Here is a 7,879-nt window from a genome sequence, read left to right on the forward strand (position 1 = left end):
TCTTTTTTTTCGTTAATAGACATCGATTTTAACTGCGGTTTTTAAAATCCGGTGTTAATGAACCAAAATAAAATATTTTAATATTCCCACAGCCAAAATTTGCAACACAGTGAAGTTCCCTCCAAACCTAAATTTATATCGCGCCCCTTCCTCACGCGACCATCTCTCTCGTCTAAACCTAAACCTAAACCTCCGACCATCTCTCTCAATCTCATCTGCCTCTTCTCCTTCCTAGATCGACGCCCTTGCTTCTCCGTCCACGTTGTGAAACCTCGGTCACGTTGCTCGCAGTCTCGCTTGTTTTTTTTGTTGGTCCAGTCCGCGGAAGAAGAAAAAAAAAAGCCGCGTCGCATCAAAAAAAAGCACCGGCCGCGAGCGAGCTCCTCTCCGTGAGCCCTAGCCACCTTCCTCTCCGCGAGCGAGCTCCTCTCCGCGAGCCACCGCCCTCTCCACGAGCGAGCTCCTCTTCGCGACCAGCCACCTTCCTCGCCGCGAGCCACCGCACCTTCCTCGCCGCGAGCATCCGCGAGCTGGAGCTCTCCGCGAACCCTATTCCTCTCCGCGAGCCACCTTCCTCTCCGCGAGCAGTCTCCTCACCGCAAGCCCAAGCAGCAGCGGCCAGACACCTTCCTCGCCGCGAGCCACGACCCTCTCCGCGAGCCCTAGTAGAAGCGCCGCGGTCCAAATCCTGGTTGGGAAAAAATAGTACCACCATTACCATCCAGCAACAAGCCATCCTGGTCCTGCGTTGAATCTTCATCGTCGCTCTGGTAATTTCCCCTCTTTTCTTTATTGGATTCTTGCCTAATTATCTTCTGTTTCCTTAGGGAATCACTAATGGTTAGGTTTTGTTTGGATTCATGTGCTGGAACAAAGTTATTTGGTTGATTATTTTATTTTTATTTTTTTGGCAAGAAACAAAATGGCCAAATTAATCTGGGTAGATTTCTGGTTTGGCTGGTTCTTCGTGTTTGTGCCTCATATGGAATCAAAAAAATTGTTTCTTTTTAAACCCATGGATTAATTCTCTTTCATCCGTGGATAATTCTAAAAGGCGTGAACTTTCTTGCTGAATTGGTCTTGTAATCCTTCAGTTGAAGCTCGTTTAATCTATTAGCATTATGACTTCCTATACTCAACTTTTAATTGTGATTGTGTTCTAGTACTTAACCAATTCAGTTAAGTTAAGTCAAGTGTGATTGTGTTCTTGGTTATTATCATAAACTCCTTTTAGTCTATGAAAACCATTTGTTGTCGTTGTCTCTCCACATTTGCTCATTTTCTCTCAATATTAAGTCTTAGATGTTGGAATCCTGATTTATTTATTTCATTTGGCAACATCTCACAAGTTATGATTTCATCCTCAACAACAACAACAACAACCAAACCTTATCCCACTAGGGCTATTATCATTTCATCCTCACAAATTTCAAAATCCACAATTTATTAAATTTGAAGGGAAGTAAAAGGAAGAAGATCGCCATAAACCTCAACCAATCATCAATGCAAGGTTTACAGGTTAATAGCTTGGCATGGTTTTGAACTTTTTTTCCCTTAAGGATCTAAAGTTCTCTAGGCTTTTGACTGGAAATCCCACATTGGGCTTTAGATATTATCAGTGAAGTAATGTGCTAAGCTACATGGTATAAATTCTGGATTTAACCTGGAAACGTGCTATGTAGAATTTTTAGTTTTAGACTTATTACAAAGTCTTGCATACCTATATCTATGTTATGAGTACTTGTGGTTCAAATGCTAAACCACTCATGGGGAAATCTGAATGAAATAGAACAAACCTTGCCCTTAATTAAAATGGAAGGTTCTCTTAGAAAAATGTGAATAACCTGTCAAACACTTAAATAGGATCTTTTGCTCACTGATGTTGAAACAAGGAAGCGTCTATTTTGGTGGAGTCAACTACTTTATATATGCAGCAAAGAGTGTTCTGCTAACAAATTCATTAAGCATGAAAAGTTGATCTCCTTTCAAAATGGTTGACATTTAATAAGCAAACTATGGTTGGAAAATAACAACACCAAGAATGACGACAGGATTAATCACTCTTCCTTTTTGCATCTTTAAATTCAAGTGTTCCAATAATATTACTTAACAGGACAACTTTAATAAGCTATCAATGAAAATAAATATTTTGAACCCTTCAAACTTGATTGTAGGGTTCTTCATGCTCAACTTCATTAATTTGTGTAAACTTTTTTGAAGGATGTATCAGAAGAGAATTCAAGTACATTAAATGATTTTGAACTTGCATGTTTGACCCAAATTATTATTATTTTTATTTTTTGTCCTTCAGTTATCTGTTCATTTTCAGCTATGTTTTGGTCATTATTCCTATTTCAGATTTTTAGATGTTCGTTTGCATTTGTGTCAAATTCAGCTTCAGTGCAAAATAAATCAGAAGAATGTTCTATCAACCAGTATGACCAAAGTTAGATTTAATTCCCCCATTTAAATGTGGTATATGGTCTTGCTTATGGTGAAGGAGGCCTTTGTCAATCATCATGGTTTATTTTAATTATTCTGAATAGATGCTAAATTAATTCGTGTTTGAATGAAATTAGTTAGCTTCCTCACATGCAAAAAATGCAACGTTTTAGGCTTCTCAATTTCTATGTTCAACCCTTAAAAGCAAGTTTTGTGGTCTCATGACCTGTTACAGCCCATAGCTCTGGTTCAAAAGGATGTTGAGACTGATATGAAATACCCAGTTTTGTGTGCCACCAGAGGTTGTCGTCGGCTGTTGAATTTTATTTGTTAGTAAAGGATTTGATTTGGTACTAAGAATCTTTATGCTGAAGCTTATTATCATTGCTAGTAAAAGATAACTTATACCATTCGATAAACAACGTTAAAACATTCTAAAATTTTCCCAGCTAACCTGCTCTAGTTATTTTGTTCCTCAAAATTTCTATTTAGGTAAGATTGAAACATTAAACTACTTATTAAGGACAATACATAGTCACTCAACCTATTTTGTTAATTGTGAGATTTTAAAATTGCAGCATGGATCCCGAACACAAAAGGGAATCAATCGAGAAATACCAGGGGCCTTCTCAGTCCTAAGATTGACATTTTTCTGGTATTGGTGAACTTACATGTGTCCATTTACATGGCATTTCGAGATTCTTGGATCATTTCTGCTCATATCATATGCTTGCTCTCGGTGCCTGGGTAGAAAGCTAATTCACTGTAAGCGAATCCTCAAACTGAGATTCATCATGTTGCCTACATCGAACCATGATTCATATTCTTGGATGATGCAGGTTGATTCGTCGTCTAGCTAAAGAATATGCAAGCTAGAATAACTGGCCACTGCTGTACAGAACTAGGTAATCCATGTGTTCTCCATTTTTTTTTGTCAAAACAGTTATCCAAGCAAAGCCAGACTCTGTTTATTTTGTAGTAAACAGGTATGATCTACCGGGGTCGTGTTGTGAAGTCTGGCAGAAATACCTAAATATGAAATGGTGAAAATATTTGTTAGGGCTTTCCATCCAGTAATATATCCATGTACTTTTCTTCTTGAATAGAGGAACATTTAAATGTTCAGAATATTAGGGAGTTTGTAGACACAATGTTTGCACTTTTCCTAATACGTTCTTTATCTTTAATCTGATTCTTATTCTCCTTGTTGCATTTCTTTACACTCTAACAGGGAGCAGAGGTAGATGTAAAAAGGCTAACTAAGAGGCCTGCTCCTCCTCGATTTGGTCGCACCTTGACTGAAGCACAAAAGGCAAGCTAATTATTTTGCCTCAGTCTCGATGTTGTCCTGTGATTGATTTCTTTAATTTTTTTTGATTGATTGACATTTCTTTGAATTGTTTCTGATGTGTTCAAATCATACGTTGTCCAAGTTATCTAGTTTAACTTTATTGCTATTACTTAAATTCAAAATTCATCCGGTCATCCTGTCATTAAACATTAAATGTGTGGGAATTTACTAGAATCTACTCCTACATGAAGCAAATGAATAAAAACTACAAGTAAAGTTTACCTACCCTGTTATGACTTCAGAAGAACATGCTGAATTTTCCATGTATACTGACCTTTAATATAGAGGGCTACAAGAGGATTATATCTTAGGTCAAGACACTCCAAATCCATCATAAACCAAAGGGAAAATAGTTTCTACTTACTAGAGGACTGAATGGACCCAAAAGGAAGCTCTAACTTGCTGTTTTGGGTGCTGAACTAAGGAGTCAGTTGCCTTCTTGCCGCATTCCTTGCTGCTGTGGTTGGTAGCAAAAATCACAGAAAATAGGGGGCTTAGTGCAAGATATTCAGGATACCAAGATGGCATCAGAGGTAGTACAATAAATAGTATATCTCTTCATCAGAGGTAGCTTTGTTCTTCTATGCTTCCTTCACTGGATTTGTTGTGTAGTCATATTTCTTTGTTCAACCATTATCATGCCTAGAAAGTTGTTGTATGATGCTGTCGGTTCTAATCAATCTGTACACTTGAATTAGAAGGAGCAAATTATCTATGTTATATTCTAAGCAGCATATACTAAGTGTCATATATGAAAGTTTTAGATTCTATGTTATATTCGTTGTAACGACCCACCTTCTTTACTACTACCACTCTCTAGAAGTGGACGCTACTTAACTGCTAACTCTACTTAACTGGTGTGATCGAAACCATGAGGAATCTCTACCGAAAAATTTTGGCAGAGTCTTCCCTGTACCGGTGACCAAATCCGTAAATACATACAGAGTATACTCAGCCACAGGCGGCTGGAACATATATTTTCACAACCACGTAGTTTAATAAATCAAATCATGTAAGTAATGAAAAGCGGAAACATAACTTCCTACTACAAAATTTTCTTATCAACTTAATAAGAAATTAAGTTAAACAAATTCTTAAACTAAGTGAGTTCTTTAGCTAAGTCTCAAGGATCTCCATAGTCCACACATCACACACCGTCACAGCATCTCCTTGTCGCCTTCTTCCTTATACTTTAGCTTTTCCTTTATCTGCAGTAGGAGGAAAATAGTATCTATAAGCTAAAAGCTTAGTGAGCGCTATCCTACTCACAAAAACTCGATATGCATGTATATAAATAAAAACATGCTAAAACTGAATGCTAACATGTAAAGCTACTCATGCTCATAAATAGCAAAGAAATCAACTAACTGAAAAGCTAACATGTATAGCTACTCATGCTCATAAATAGCAAAGGAATCATGCTAACTGAAATACTAAACATGTATAGCTAATCATGCTCATAAATAGCAAAGGAATCATGCTAACTGAAATACTAAACATGTATAGCTAATCATACTCATAAATAGCAAAGGAATCATGCTAACTGAAATACTAAACATGTACAGCTAATCATAGAACTATCATGTGTATCAATAGGAAACTGAACTGATACATTAGTTGAACTAATTAATGCTAAACTGAGTCTAACTTGTATTCACATAACTAATTTGTGAAGTTTTGAAAACTATTTACATAATAGATCAAAATAGTAATCATGCTGCTGATGGGCCCGGCAACTGTACTTGTTGTGCGCGCATCCCTAACTAAACCCGGGATTGCAAGTTCCGAGTCTAGTAGGGTTTACTAGGTTATCTAAACCTAGGGACGACTGTGGGAGCCCAACCCAATGGATATCTAATCCAGTACAGTGCCACTGCTGAAAATAAAATACTGATTTCATAATTAATTTTCTTACCTTGCTTTAACTAGGTTATCTGAACCTAGAACTAGGTTATCTGAACCTAGAACTAGGTTATCTGAACCTAGAGGCGACTGTGGGAGCCCACCCATTGGACCGTAGTCCCATATAAGCTGAAGCAAGACTAAATAAGTTATTTTAAATGCTTCTACTGCATTAACTGAGCTATTAAAATGCCTACTGTAGCATTATATTGAGCTAAGCATTTTATCAAGCACTTGGTGTGCACTAGAACACACCCTGCGTACTGAAAATCTGTATACAAAGCTTAACATAAATCTGCATGCAAAGCTTAACAAAAATCTGCATATTAAGCCTATCAAAAATCTGCATACTTTACTTATAAAAATCTGCATGCTATAAAAATAGAACTGCTCATGTTATTCCAATAGCAAATAGGAAACTAGAACAACTTAAGCATGCTGTGAAAGTAAAACCAATTCAACTACTAGGCATGCAATAGAATCTAGAAAATAAAGGAATCGTTGCTGCATGGAATTAATAGAATATCATGCTTCATCAGGAAATACTAAATAGCAATGAAAACTAAAACTGCTCATGCTTGAAAACAGCAAAAGAAAAGAACCCGAAATCAATAGCAAATGGGTACTAAAAGATCTACTCATGTATATCTATATAAACTAAATTCACAATGCTGTTAACATCTAATCAACTTATTCATTTCCAAAAGATACAGAATTAATAGCTTGCTTTAGATACCCAAGGAATTAAGTACAGTCAATCCTGTACACTGCTCTAAATAAATCCATTAATCTACCATTAAGGAAACCAACAGATTAAACTAACTCATAATACTCAATGTGCATATATATGTATATACATCAAAACTGAAACTTAAATGCTTAATAAACACATGCTGGTCCAGTAAGCTATAAAGGAAATCAAATTGGCATGTCTAATTAAGCTACAAATGAATAAGTTTACTAAGGAACATAAACAAATAAAACAATTTGTTCCAAAATCTGAAAGCATCACTAAGGAACATAAACCACCTTGAATCCGATCCAAAATTTGCTCACAAGATAATCTGCATACTACCAATGAATTTCTGCATATAGGCTTGCTAAAAAATTGCCATTTACCAAAAATAATTCTGCTGCTATCTAAAGTTGATACGTGGATATGATGATACACTAGAACCTACAAGGAACCAAAGCATGATTGTTCTTCTTGTTATGTGCCAAGGCAACAAACTAAACGGAAATCACTGCTGTACGGCATGCTTCAAATTCAAGGGAAACAAGATCCGAAACTTACTATGCTAACCAAAACCTCAACAAGACTTAAGCTGAATACCAAAGCTTTAGATCTGAAAACTAGGGTTCTATGGCTACTTCAACCTTTAGAGCAATAAGGAAGAAAATCACAGAAAACAAGAATCCGAAAGCCATGAAAACGAATCAAAGCTCGGAACAACTCCTACTGCAGGTGAGTAGCAACTCACCTCGCTGTTCTTGGACTTACAACCGGAGAGAAAAGGCTGCTAGGATTCGGAGAAGTTGTTTCCTCAAAGATCTCTTGGTATCTACTTGTTCTTCTCGACGAGGGGATCACGAAGGTGTGGAGATCTTGCCGGAAAAAGTCCTCGTCGGCCGCCGAAGATGAGCCCTAGATTCGGCTCTGTTTCCGCCCGAGAGCCGACGCCGTCGCGAGGGAAGGGTGAGGAAAAGTTTTGGTTTCGGGAATAAGAAATTAACCCTTTATAACCTAGGTTTTATTTCTGCTCCTTACTATAACTTAAATACATCTCGCTTCATACTTGGTTAACAACTCACGCGTAGCCTAGTTGGTTGGCTGTGTTTGGTTCATGGTTGGAGTCGCGGGTTCGAATCCCGCCAAAACCCTCTTTTTATTCCAATTTATTTCCTATTCCATTTCTTATTAACTATTACTTAAATAAATTTCATTCCCTTATTAATCAGCAATGCTTGCTGGGACACTTGGTCAGCCGCTCTGCTTAAAGCATTTGCTGCGGCCGTAGGTTGCCGGGTCAAGCCTTGGCATCAGGAAATTTTCTGCAACCTTTTTAAACCTAAGGTATTTCTGTTTCAAATAGAACTTATATATATTTCGTTCCATATATGTTCACAAACCACTGGCGGAACAGTTGGCTAGCCGAATTTGCTTAAGGTTCTGCTTAATCGGAG

General features: G+C 37.3%; 1 long non-coding RNA gene across 1 annotated transcript; it reads left to right on the forward strand.

Moving 5' to 3' along the window:
- The first annotated feature begins 1,865 nt into the window (after nt 1-1,865).
- On the forward strand, nt 1,866-3,753 carry LOC121973160. Its single transcript, XR_006109402.1, has 3 exons — nt 1,866-3,207; nt 3,282-3,347; nt 3,674-3,753. It is a non-coding gene; the product is annotated as an uncharacterized LOC121973160 (long non-coding RNA).
- Nucleotides 3,754-7,879: the final 4,126 nt, after the last annotated feature.

Source organism: Zingiber officinale, chromosome 4A (genome assembly GCF_018446385.1).
Source record: "Zingiber officinale cultivar Zhangliang chromosome 4A, Zo_v1.1, whole genome shotgun sequence".
In the NCBI taxonomy this organism is placed as follows: domain Eukaryota; kingdom Viridiplantae; phylum Streptophyta; class Magnoliopsida; order Zingiberales; family Zingiberaceae; genus Zingiber; species Zingiber officinale.